This window comes from Cavia porcellus, unplaced genomic scaffold (genome assembly GCF_034190915.1).
Source record: "Cavia porcellus strain 051 isolate PalLab524CR breed Dunkin Hartley unplaced genomic scaffold, mCavPor4.1 scaffold_16, whole genome shotgun sequence".
Lineage (NCBI taxonomy): Eukaryota > Metazoa > Chordata > Mammalia > Rodentia > Caviidae > Cavia > Cavia porcellus.
The window spans coordinates 24,314,665-24,328,673 of NW_026947499.1; the positions used below are offsets into that span (position 1 = coordinate 24,314,665).

Here is a 14,009-nt window from a genome sequence, read left to right on the forward strand (position 1 = left end):
CACATCTGTCATTCCATGTTTCATGCTCTGGTACCTTCTTTGCACCATTCCTCTTCTGCTTTGAGGCCGTTATTAACACAAGTACTTCAACAGTGAAACAGTGGTTTGCTGAGACAGCTGTTAATGGATAGCTGACTCACTAGATAGAAAGGAATAACTCATGTTCCAGGCAAGATGGAACACGATGGTACAAGATTTCATCCTACTACTTAGAGTGATACTAAAAATTATTAATTGAAAATTTATTGTTTATGTCTGGAATAATACATCTAAAATTTTTAGACTAAAGTTGTGTGTAGATAACTGAAACCAGGGAAACCAAAACCACAGACTTCTTGATTTATATCAAAGTTGCCTTTATAATTACCTAGAGAAAGATAGTATTTTAATAAATGGTGTGGGACAATGGTATGTATGTGGAAAATAGAAACCCCAACCCTTAATTTAAACTACACAAAAAATTGTTTTTAAGTGTATCCAAGACCTACATTCAAAAACTAAAATAATGAAACATCCAAATAAAACATAGACAAATATTTTCATGATATTGAGTTGGGGGTAGGTAAAAATATCTTAATCTTATCACAAAATTTATTTTTAAAAAATTTTTACAAAATTTATTAAACTACAGAAGAAAATTGATAAATTGGATCTAATTAAAATTAAGAACATTTGATTATAAAAAATACCATTAAGAAAGTATGCCAGCCATGGACTAATCAAGTAATGCCAGCTATAGGTTGATAAAGAATACATATACAAAGAATCCCTACAAATCAGTGAGCAAAGGTTATACAATTTTTAAATTTTTGCTTTATTGAGAGATTAAATTTTTAAAAGTAAGATATTTGAAAACACATTTCACATAAAAGATATTAGAATGGCTAAAAGGTACTCAGAATAATATTTAAAAATGCAAATATCTTACTTTCTTGTAGCTAGGATGAAATACCAACATCCACAAGTTAAAACAGGAAAGGTTTATTTTGTCTCACAGTTTGTACAGGGTTCGGTCCATAGTCAGCTGACTCCTAGGTAGGAAGGCACTGCAGAAGGACATGGCAGAAGATAAAGGGTTCATGGCTAGGCAGGTAGGAAGCACAGTGACTTCCTTCTTTTTTCCCCTTTTTATTTCATTCTGGCTCCCAGCCTATTGGTTTGTGATACTCACACCCAGGCTGGGTCTTCCCCCTTCAATAAATCTATCATCCACACCCAGAACTATGCAGAGGACTAATCCAGTATCACACCCATGACCCAGTCACCTCCCAAAAGCCCTACCTATGAGTGTATCAGACTTTGAGGGGACATTGAAATATAAGCCATAACAGTAAATTAAATCCATAATGAAATACCTTATGTGTTTAGCAGAATGACTAAAGGTTTTTAAATGATCTTCTTCAAGTGTTACTGAGAATGTGGAGTGTTATGATTGATACATTGTATCAATCTGAGAAGTTTAGAAGTTTAAGACTCAGCAGGGAGCACTTGTAAACATCCTTATCCCATTCCAGAGGAGGGCCTAGAGATTTTTGTGAAGCTACACCTGCCCTGGGGGAAGAGGTGGCCTGTGTACAATAGAAAGGAGGAGAAGAGGGTTGCTCTTGCCCCGCTTTTGCTCCGGTTGCTTCTTTGAAGTGTTGCCCTGTTGCCATACAGCCTGCCTTGGAGCCAACTGATTATGGACTGAAACCTCCACACAGTGTAAGCTAACTAAACTTTTCCTTCCTTAATTTTGGTTGTTGGGTATTTTGTCTCAGCAATGAGAGAGAAGTAACCAAGACATGGAGTAAATGAAACTCTTATTTGGCATTTTCTTATAAAACCAAATATACATTTACTCAACGTTCTAGGACAGTGAACCTTTTTAGAGCCTTCAATGATACAAACACCCCACCGTAGTACACATGCCATAGGTACAACACCTCTGTCAAAGGAATTCCACATCCATAGTGCCCAGAAAAATTAATTCATTGTCCATCAAAAACTTCTACAAGAATGTTCATAGCAGTTTTACTCCCAATGACTAAAGACTAGGCAAAATTAAAATGTCCATCATCAGGAAAATAAAATGACTTGTGATATAGTCCTAGGATGGACTGTTATCAGCAGTGATAATGAATAGACTACTAATTTATACAAAACAACACAGATAAGTCTTACTTAAATTTTTTGGCCGTTTTGAGCCAGGGGCTTGCTATATAGTTTAGGCTGGCCTTGAACTCACTGTAGCCCACATTGGCCTCAAACTCACAATGATCCTCCTGCCTCAATCTGCTGTCATAGGCTGGGAGTCCTGGGATTATAGGAGTGTGCCACCACACCCAACCACAAACAGACCTCGAAAACATTCATAAAGAAAAAGTCAGACATAGGGCTGGGCCTATAGCCCACAGGTTAGGCTTGTGCTAAGCATGCACAAGGCCTTTGTTCAAACCTCAACCCCTCCAAAAAAAAAAAAAACAAAAAATGTTCTCCAAACATAGTTGAATACATAATATGTGATTCCACTTATATAATGTTCAAGAACAAACAAAAGTAATCTGCAGAGTTGGAATCAGAATAATGGTCACACCTAGGGAACTGGGTATTGACTGAATGAGACACAAGATGTTTTTCTCCAGTGATATAAATGGTCTATCTCTTGAAATAAGTAGATTATTTGGTATACACATGTATTTGAAGTATGTGTTTAAAACACACGCTGTACTACATATGAATCATGCTTCAACTTAATTTTTTTTGAGACAGGGTCTCACAGTGTAGCCCAGACTAACCTCAAACCTCAATCCTCCTGTCTCAGTCCCCCAAATCTTGGGATTACAAGTGTGTACCACCATGCCCAGTTACAGAGATGTAAAATAGTGTCACTTTTCTCAAATACATAATTGTTTTTAATGAATCAACAAATGTTTATAAATTTCTCATTTCAGTTCCAGCCTCTCCTACATTTTCTCATGGCAAAATTTGCTATAACACACACAAACAAATGCTCTTTGGAAATTCACAGCCAGCAATTTGTGTTAAATGTTTTTTAAAGCAGATGTGGTGGCACATGCCTGTAATCTCAGCATGAGTTTCAGGTCATCCTAGGCTACATAGTGAACTCAAGGCTAACCTGAACTGCATAGTGAGATCCTATCTCAAAAGAAAGAAAGAAAAGAACGAAAAAAAAGAGAAAATTAAAAGACAGTTTAGAATTAGGTGAAAATAACTTAAATCCCATGATTCTGGGAGTCCCAGAGGATAGAATTTCATCTCACAGCTAACTGACAATTACTGCTCTGATCCACCTCCCTTTGCTGCTTATTTGTTGTGTAGCTTAAAAGAGAAATAAAATGCCCACATTTAGAATGTGGTTCACATTAACTACATTTTATTATATAGCTTCCCTAGTATCTTTCTCATTCCACAGGTTCATTCCTGCCTCTCCTGCATTTTCCCATTCAACAGATTTGGAGAACAGAACATCTTTTCCTGATATCTATTCCTCCTCAATGGAGCTTACATTCCAATAGGCAGGTAGATGAAAGCAGCAGGCCCTGTGACCATAGGGGAGGCCAAGTCTACTTCAAGGTGACCTCTATTTGTACTCTTGGAGGCATAATGGTCATTATATTGTGCTGTCAGAATTAGTCTTTGCTCCATCGACTGAGGAATGGATAAAAAGATGTGGTATTTTTATACAGTGGAGTACTACTCAGCTATAAAGAATGATCATAAATAAATGGACGCAACTTGAGACCATACTCATAAGTGAAATAAATCAAACTCACATGTATAAATGTTGTATAGTCTCCCTAGTATAAGAAATGGTAAGAGTACATAAGATTTTATGTAATCATGATTCTCCATTACATTGCTTTCAAGCCTTATGTTTTCTTTTTTTTTCTTTTTTTTTTTTTTTTTGTCTTTTTCGTTTTTATTGGTACCAGGGATCGAACTCACGACTGCCTGCTTGCAAGGCAGGTGCTTATGCCACTGAGCTAAATCCCCAGCCCCAAGCCTTATGTTTTCACTCATTAGTTGGAATGGTTTTATTCTGGTTTGTTTGATTTTATTATCTGTGATGGTGTGAACAGCTATTTTAAAGAAAACAAGACATTATGATAGCCATTGCTGATTTAGTATCATCTTGCTTTGAAGTCCTACCATGCTTTTGTTCTTCTGTTTCCTTTGGTTCTATCATGTTGTATCTTACTGGATTTTATTATGTGTGATAGTATAACCAAATTTTTTTATGGAAAATGAGATAATACTGTAGCCATTGTTTGTTTTCTGTTATTTGGTTCTGAATGCCCTGTAATAGTTTCATTCTCTTGAGTGGTTTTATACTATTTTGTTATGCCTGATACTATTATATGTGAAAGTATGCTCAACTATTTCGAAGAAAGAGACATTATGGTAGCTACTGTTAATATTGGGTTGTCTTGTGGCAAAATACTGTGTTGCTTACATTTATCTGTTCTGATCTGCTTTGTTCTGTCCTCTTGTCTTAATCTTTTTTAAAATAAAAAAATTTAAAAAAGAATTAGTCTTTGCTTTAACACATGCATTCTCATATGTGTCTCTTATCTAATTATGAAGTATGACTATGTCCATAATAAAGTACTCTCATATTCTTTCTCAAACACTATCCTCTCTGGACTCTCAGAGATTAATCACTGTTTGTGAATAATTTGTTACCCAATGCCCCGTAAAATTCTTCTGTAAATTATCTGGGAATTCTCTGGGTTACCAGGGCCCAAATGTTCTTAATTAGACTCTATAAAATAAAGTCACAGGCATTTTCCAATCTTGCCTTAGACGATAACAAATGTTTGTGGGTTTTGCCTGTAAGTTTTTAAAATTACAAAGCAGAAGAATAGATCTTCAAACTGTGGAATAGGTGTTCCATAAAATCTTTTTCTTTCCATAGTACAGTCTTGCAAGGAACTATGGAAGGATATATTTAACAGCTGAAACTTTACAAAGAAAAGCAAAAACAGGTCACTATCACTCATTCTCACTTATCCATAGTTCAGCGAGGGCAAAGCTGTCAATGTATTGTGCTAGGTGAAAAGGAAGCACTCAGACTTTAGAGTTTCAGGGTATGATTAAAGCCTCATGACAATAGGGCATGTTTCCCAGACAGTTCCATCCAACATCAGCACTCCAGGCAGCTCAGGACCTTTCAGAGCCTGGAAAATACATCCTGTGGTGCTTAATCATACACATCTCGAGGCTCACAGATAAACTCTGTTATCAGAAGGAGGCTTGAGCCTCAAATGATTATCGAGTGACTCACTTATTCCTTCCTCTGTCCCACTAAAATGGTTTTTTAGTGCAGAGGACAGTTCTCCATGAGTTTATGTCCTTGTGCAGACCTTTCCCGTGGAGCGTGAGAATGAAAAACGTGATTCCCAATGTTAAGGGGTTTGCAGTCTGTGCAGCTTTTTGCTTTATGGGAAACACCAAGTACAGAAGAATTTAGACTAAAAGGTTAGTCTGGTTGAGAATGAAACTTGCAAAAGAGGGAAAAATTTAACAAGGCCTCAAAAGATTAGTAAAATTTTAATAAACATGGATAAGAAAGAGCCACGTATTTTTCATACTGCAGCCTGAGTGATCTTTCTGCAGCACAAATCTGATCGTTCCATTCTCTGCTTAAAGCCCTTCAGTGATGAGAATGGGTAATGCCCAGCACACAGTGCATGAGGAAACTGGGATTCAAAGAAGGGCTGTGCACTCCCCAAAGCCGGCTAGTTAATAGCAGAACTAACCAGGCCCCCGTGCTCTAGGGCACTCCTGTTCTTAAGCATCTCAACAGCCTTTCTTGGTTTAATTCACTGAGCTAAAACTCAAGCAGCCAGCTGAGTTGTGTTCCTTTCTGGAAACTAGGGATAAATCTATTTTCTTGCTTTTCCCAGTTTCTGGAGGATACCCGCATTCGCTGGTTTTAGCTCCTTCTTCCATCTTCAAAGCTGAGTCCTTTGTACATTGCTCATCACTGTCTTCACTGATTCTTTGCCTTCTCTTCCTGTTTCAAGACTCTTGTGATGACCTTGGACTCAGCCAGATTCATCAAGGTAATCTCCCTTCTCACCTTAGGCACATCTGCAGTCTCCTGTGGAGTGTAAAATAACGTATTGCGCTGGCTCCAGGGATTAGGAGGCTGAAACGTTTGGAGAGCACTATTCTGGTTCCTCAAGAGTTGCAGTGAATCTCATTCTGGGATGGCTACAAGAAGCTGGAAATTGGCACCCTGTGCTGCCTTCCTAGAAGGAGTCAAGACTGACAGGAGCATCAAGCAAAACATCAAGCTTCTCCCTCCCCACTCTTCCTCCTGTCTTCTAGTCTTTCTCTAGTGCCCCTGCTGGGCAAGAAGTCAGCTGATTATGGGTAATTAGTTTTGCAGTTTCAGTCCCAGCATTGAAGAGCAATGTAGAATGGAATGTTTGAGGCTGCAAGACATTAGCTTAGGAACTAACAAAAATATCACTTAAAAAATTAAGTTTCTGTTTCTCTGGTTGGGGTGGGGGTTGGTTTTGGGAATTGAACCCAAGACTTTCATACTGAACTATACTCCCAGCCCTTTCTATTATTTTGAGATGGTGGAGGTGGGTAGTTCTGCTAAATTGCCCAGGCTGGGCTTGAACTTGCAATCCTTTTGCCTCAGCCTCCCAGAGCACTGGGATTACAAGTATGTGCCACTACACTTTGGTTTTAAAAAGTAATTTTAATTGATGGCCTAAGATTATATTACAGACACTTCTTGATTTATAATGGGTATGTCCCAATAAGCCAACAAATACATTTAAAATATCCAACTATATAAATTGAAAATATCCTAAATTGAAAATGTGTTTAATATACACCTACCAGATATCATACTAAGCAACACACTACACTGTAGAATGAATTGTTTATCCACTGGATCGTAGGGTTGATTGGCACCCTGAGAATCATACTGTATAGTGTCTTCCAGGAGAAGAGCAAAATTTCCAGTATGGTTTCTACTCCATGTGTGTCACTGTCTCATTATTATAAAGTTCAAAGTTATAATTTGGGTACTATCTATGTATTTAATAAAAGTTTCATAACTCAATATATAATGGTTTTTAGAAACCAAAAAGAGAAAGATAATCCATCTTTCTCTTATTGGGGTAAATCACAGTATGCTGTGAGACTATAGTATTTATGATAAATCTATTATTGTTAGATATTTTCTTATATTTAATTATATGCACTATATTTTATATGACTGTTACATGTACAGTAGGTTTGTTGACACCAGAATCACTACAATTGAATGATGATGAGTTAAATTGTGACATTACAATATCATTCAGCTATAGGAATTTTTCAGTTCCATAACAATCTTATGGGACCACCAATATCTGTGCAATCTGTCCTTGCCCAACATGTCATTACGAGCCAGGAGTGGTGGCATGTGCCTGCCAGCACTCAGGAAACTGAGGCAGGAGGATCACATGGGGTTTGAAGACAGTCTGGGCTACAATCAGCCCAAACTACATAGTGAGACTCTGTCTCAAAAAAAAAGTCATTGTGTAGCATATGACTGTATGCAAAATGAATCTGGGGCATCTCATAGTGCCAAAAAAGAGAAAGTGCTCCAAAAACAAAACAGTACAAACAGACATGCAAAACCTGGAATCTTTCAAAGCAACATAGGTACTAGCAAAAGAATGCCAATAGCCAAAGCTGAACTAATTTAAGCAACAGAAATAAAGTAGGGAGGTTAAGCACACACCTAGTGCTGGTCACTCAGCAGGCTGAGGCAGGAGGATCACAAGTTTGAGGCCAGCCTGGACAATTTAACAAGAACCTGTCTCAAATTAAAAAAAAAAAAAGGCTGGGAATTTAGCTCAGTGGCACAAGTGCCTGCCTTGCAAGCAGGCAGTTGTGAGTTCGATCCCCAGTACCGATAAAAAAGGAAAAGACAAAAAAAAAAAAAAAAAAGGCCAGAATGTACCTTAATGTTAACACCTTGGGTTCAGCCTGAATCAGTCTTCTCTATGTGTATGTGTGTGTGTGTGTGTGTGTGTGTGTGTGTGTGTGTGTTTCACTCACACACACGCACACACACACACACACACACGTGGAATTAACTTACTATTAGAATTAAAGGAGTTGAGCAGGGTGGTGCACATCTGCTGTGCCAAACTCAGCACTTGGCAGGCTGAGGCAGGAGGGTCACAGTGACTTTGAGGCCAGTGAGTTCAAAGCTGTTCTGAACTACATAGTGACACCTTGTCTCAAAAAAATTTTTAAATGTGTACTACACCAAAGAATATTACAGAGGCTGTGGAAATGTGTATATATAGAAATATTATCATCCACTAGGATAAAAGACTAATAGCCTCCAGTCATACAAATAGACATACATCAATCAAAAGTTAGAATTCAAAGTATTAAGTAAGTATCCAAGTGTACATACTGACATTATTAAATGATCATATTAATAAATAGAGGAAAATAAGCAGATCTCCTATGAGAAGCTCTAAATAACTTATGTCAGTACTTCACTCTCAGTGAGGTAGAGCATAACTCCCTGCTACACACAGTGGTTTCCTTCCAAGTGTACAGTATGGGCTGGGGTAAGTTTCAGTAGTAGAGTGCCTGCATAGCATAGGTGATGCCCTTAGTCCATCACCAGCACTATCATAATAATTTTTAAAAAGACTGTAGAAAAATATTCCCAATTAAAATGTATTTTATTTTTGAAGTTTTAGTTATCAACTTGAGGCCTCATGAATGCTAAGCAAGTACTCTGCCACTGAGCTACACTCCCAGCCCTAAAAGCTTATATTTAAAAAGGCTCTTGTACTTTAAGACTCCTGAAACTTTTTATTATAAAAATCTTTGCATATTTTAAAAAATTAAAGTGTAATCATTGCTCAACCCAGAAATGTCACTTTTCATAATTTCCAGTTAAAAGGTTACAAAGCATGCAAAATAAATGCAAAAGAATAGTAATTGTAACTATTGGCAGAAACCAAAATATTAGAAATAACTTAGTTGTCCAGATACCAGAAGGTGGTTGTATGGTATTATAGTAGGAATAATCTTAAAGAGAAACCTTTCTCTTGTGAGTGGGTGGAACTTGTGAATATTATAAACTTTATTCCCATAACTAGGCTGTCAGTGGAAAGTTGCTCAAGGTTTGGTTTGGTTTGGTTTGGTTTGTATTTTAATGAATGTTACATATAAATAATGCCCTACCCTACCACCACCAAGACAAACCCTTGACAAGCACAGTTATACTGAGTGGGCCTGGCCTAATCAAATGACATCTTAGGAAGAGCTGAGCTCATCCTTAAGAAAGATATGTGTCAGGGGCATCAGTCATGGAGGAGATCCCTTGTTACTACCTTTGAAGATGAAATGTAACAAACTTGTAGAAGCTAAGCGCAGCTCCCAGCCGATACCCCACAAGGGAACAGGGATCTCAGTTCTACAACTGCAGGAATCTGAATTCTGCAAACAACCTGAAAAAGACCACATAAAGCTCTCAAGTCTCAGAAAAGACAACAGCCTTGGTTTTAGCTATGGGAAATCCTGAGCCAAGAACCCAGACACTGTGACCTGATATAGGGAGACTGTCTGGTCTTTTTATCTTTGAATGAAATGGATTTAAAAATTTAAAATTTAAAAAACATTGTGAGTTTAGCCAAAAATGAAGAACCAGTAAAACTGTGGACCACAAAGGTGCAGCACAGGATAATATGATTGCTGAGAAGAAAGAGGACAATAGAAAAATGGCCTGAAAATATCACATGAACTAGCAAGACTCCAGCCTTTGCTGCCTCAAAATTGCAAAAGAAAAAGACTTTGATTTAAGAAGAGAGCCCCAGAGCCCATGTTCCAGAATAGCAGTGGCCTAGCAAAGTTGATTAGGATTTGGTTCATAGGCCCCTAAAACCAAGAGAGTAGGAAGCCTGGATCCTGCTCCAGCTTGTGGCAGACCTTAGCATCATCCATGTGGTGCTGGTTTTAGGTGCATGCATAATACAAGAGCAGAACCAGGTATGGTGGTACACATCTGTAATTCCAGCACGTGGGAGACTGAGGCAGGAGGATTATCTCAAGTTCAAGGCCAGCCTAGGCCACACAGCAAGACCCTGTCCCATTAAAAACAAAACAATGCAAGAGTTACGGGGTCAGGAAGGCTTCCACGCAGATTTCAGAAGGCCAGGGAGGCCAGGAAGTGTGCCCCTGAGACGCAGTGCGAAGTTGTGAGTGTGAAGCTGAAGGTGCAGTGGAGACTCCAGAAAGTAGAAAAGCCAGGAATGCAGATTGTTTAAAGAAAACTTCAAGGAAGCAGCAAACCCAGCCCAAGAGAGAAGCTATAGGTGTTAACCACCACTGGCAGTGCCATAGTGGCTGAATCACCTGAGCCCTTTGGAGCTCACAACTTGCTACAGATTGCCCTGGATACTAGACATTGAAACTACGGGACTTAATATTTGCCCTACTAGATTTTTTTTTTTTTTTTTTTTTGTCTTTTTGAGACAGGGTCTCGCTATGCAGTTCAGGCTGGGTTTGAGCTTACTTTGTAGCCCAGGCTGGTCTCGAACTTGCAATGATCCTCCTGCCTCAGCCTCCCGAGTGCTGGGATTACAGGTGTGAGCCACTACGCCTGGCTCTCCCTAATAGATTTTGAACTTACTTTGGACCTGTTTCTTTGCATTCCCCTATTTGTATCTTTTGGAATGGTAATGTCTGTCTTGTGCTGTTGAATGTCAGAAACTGTTTACTTTTTTTTCATTTGTACTAGTGTCTAAGAGTTTGCCTCAAATCTCAGAGGACACTTTGGGTGGACTTTTCAGCATTGCTGAAACTTTGGCAACTCTTGGAGATGGATTAAGTCCATTTTGAATAAAGGAATGTTTACGAGTCTTTGGGTGACTGGGGCAGAATGTTACAGCTTGTGTCTAGATGTCTCCCAAAGCCTCATGTTGTCACAGGTTGAGGATTTTTTGAGTGCGGCTGGATCTAGAGTGTATGATGCTGGGATTAAGTGTGTGATTACTAAATCAGTCCACTAACTGATTGGGCACCTTCTCTAAGCTTGGTAGCCTAGATAGAATACAAAAGGGACAGAAGGAGACTGCTAAGGTCACGTGGACTTGCTGCTTGCTGCCTTCTGCCTGCCCTTTTTTGCCATGCACAGTTTCACCTGGGTGAAGCCCTTCTCCCATGTCATTGTGTCTTGGAGCTAGTCAACTATAAATTGAAATCTCTACAAACTGAGCTGAAATAAACCTTTCCTTCTTTTGCCTTTGAGTGTTGCATACTTTGTCTCAGCAATGAAAAAAGTAACTAACACAAGGAGTACTGGTATTGGATTTTCCCTAAAATTTTTGTAGAATTTAACAGTGAATCGCTCATGATGTGGGGTTTCATTAGTTGGTAGTTTTTATTATTTATTACTGTTTCAATAGTATTGCCCGGTATTGGATTATTGAGGGTTTTATATCTTCTTGGTTCTGTTTTGGTAATTCATAGGTAGCTAGTGTCATGCATGACCCAGATGAGACCCTGTCATCAAACATGCCATTCTCAGAAAATGACAGGAATCCACTAATGGGCCATGCTGTCCTTACTACACAAAGCACAGGGACATGAAGATGAGACCAGAATAGGACATGCAATCTCTCCGGCGTCAAAGAGTCTGATGTTATCTACACACCTGCACTGACCGTTCTGACCATTCTGTGAACCTTGACCACTGGCGCCCCACCCCCCAGATTCCTTAAATGACAGTTCCCTTCCCAAATCCTGTAAAACTCTGCCTCTCCTCTGGTTGAGGGCTAACATCTTTCTTGATCTGGGCCCCTCTGCACCTGTAGGAAATAAACTAGCCTGGTTGCTAAACACGAAAACCTGTTTGAATGGTCTCTCATGCGTGCCATTTATCACACCTAGGAATCCATCCATTTCTTGTGAATTCTCCAATTTGTTCAAGTACAGATTCTCAAGAGAGTTACTAATCTGCACTTCAGTGGGGTCCATTGTGATTTGCTTTTTTCTTAGGGTTGCTTTCACTGTGTCCCCAAGGTTCTGGTGTGTTGTACTGATATTTGACTCTAGGAACTACTTTCTTCCTTGACACAATAAAAGCAGTCCTAAGAGGTAGGTTTATATTGGGAATGCCCACGTCAGTTTAATTCTTTTAGAGTTTGCTGAACTGAACAAGCATTTACAGTGGTTTTATACCATATCTGAAGTCCTTTGACTTCAGGATCATAATAGAAATTAAAAGCCAGGCCAATATGGATGTGGTAGAACTTAGAAGGTAAGAGCAGGAGAATTTCCTGCCAACTCAAGGCCAAAAAATAAGGTAAAGTTTTTAATTCAGAAGCAAGAGAAAACTGAAAAAGGACTTTAGTTTGGGGAGACCTGTAGGGGGCATAGATTTGATGAGAGAAATCAGGCTGGCCCATTAATAAAAGAGTGAGCTTTTACAGAGTTGCTGGGATGGGCTAGAGTTTGGTTGATTCTTATGTCAGTTGCGGTTTTGCAAAGTGGCTCTAAACAAATCCTTATCATTTGAGGGGCCGGTCCAGTTCCCATGCTATGACTACTTTTGCATGGACTGTCTATAGAGTCTCTGCTGGAATCCAAGGTGACTGCAGGTTTGGGGCAATTACTGCAGACTTAGTCTAGGTGCCGCCACAGGGGTTCTGAAACAAGATATTGGAAAAGCTGGTAGTTCGGTGTCCTTACCAACCGTTAACATGCCTTAGTTACTCTTACCTCTTACCTTGGTGTCTTCAGTCTTGAAGGGTGGTAAGATAGGGGAGATTAATTTAGCACTAATATACCTTGTATTACCAGTTTTTACACAAACACTCCTTAGCTGATTAACATATCTATATGCAGAGCTGAGCAGGGATCAGACCCAGGGTTTTAAGGTAATAAAAGAAGTAGATATTACATGAAGTAGAATCAGATGTGGTGGTGCACACCCATAATCCAGCACTCAGAAGGCTGAGACAGGAGGATCACTGCCAAATTAGAGGCAGCCTGGGCTACACAGTTCAAGAATAGCCTGAACTACACGGTGAGACTGTTTCAAAAACTAATAAAATAAAATAGGGCCAGGGGTTTAGCTCAGTGGCACAAGTGCCTGCCTGGCAAGCACAAGGTCGTGCACTCAATCCCTCGTACCAAAACAAACAAACAAACAAACAAACAAACCTGGTTTCCATTGAAAGTCTTTTACAGTATGTAATTTATCAATTAGTAATTTATTACTATTAATTTTTTTTTTTTTTTTTTTGAGACAGGGTCTCGCTATGCAGTTCAGGCTGGACTTAAGCTCACTTTGTAGCCCAGGCTGGTCTTGAACTCGCAATGATCCTCCCACCTCAGCCTCACGTGTGCTGGGATTACAGGTGTGAGACATCATGCCTGGCTAATATTAATTTTTTTGAAATTCTGTATTATTTATACCCATTTTTCTGTTCTATCTTGTTTTTTCTTTTTTCTTTAAATTAAAATAAAACAAAGTAAAATAAAATATTTTTAAAAAAATGAAGGAAGAGGTGCTGAGACTTTCTCTGTTTTTCTATTAATTACTCTTTGGGCATCTGTAGGCACACGTGAGGAGTCAGTGCTCTTTAAGCCTCTATCTCAGTCTCGAGCCTGGAAGGCAAATGAGATCAATTTCTTGAGTAAGTTTAAGTTGAACCCTAAAGGATGACCCGGACAGCCAACTGACTACTTCCACACCCGCAGAACAGAATGGAGCTGGATCACAGGGTGAAGGACTCCTAGTTCCCCATGTTGGTGAGAAATCCAGCCCAGCAGGCAAGGCCTGAATGGCAGTTGAGGCTTCAGAGCCAGGCAGTACTACTGACAGCTCCTCCCTGCCCCCTGCCCCTCCTCCCCAAGACAGCCCTCCTCCCCCACCCCTCTAAACAAATGCCAGGGAGCTTCCACTCCAAGCCATAAAGAAACAATTAGGCACAGTTAATGGCCCATAATTTGTTATTTCTGTA

The 14,009-nt window shown here is 39.3% G+C and overlaps 1 long non-coding RNA gene across 3 annotated transcripts in view; it reads left to right on the forward strand.

Moving 5' to 3' along the window:
• Nucleotides 1-11,888, forward strand: part of LOC111753959 (uncharacterized) — a 35,655-nt gene extending 23,767 nt beyond the window's left edge. For 2 of the 3 annotated variants that reach the window (XR_010039724.1, XR_002788723.2), the window contains exon 3: nucleotides 1,515-11,888. This is a non-coding gene — a long non-coding RNA (uncharacterized LOC111753959). The remainder of the gene's footprint in view (nucleotides 1-1,514) is intronic. The other variant, XR_010039725.1, reaches the window with a different exon arrangement.
• The last annotated feature ends 2,121 nt before the right edge of the window (nucleotides 11,889-14,009 follow it).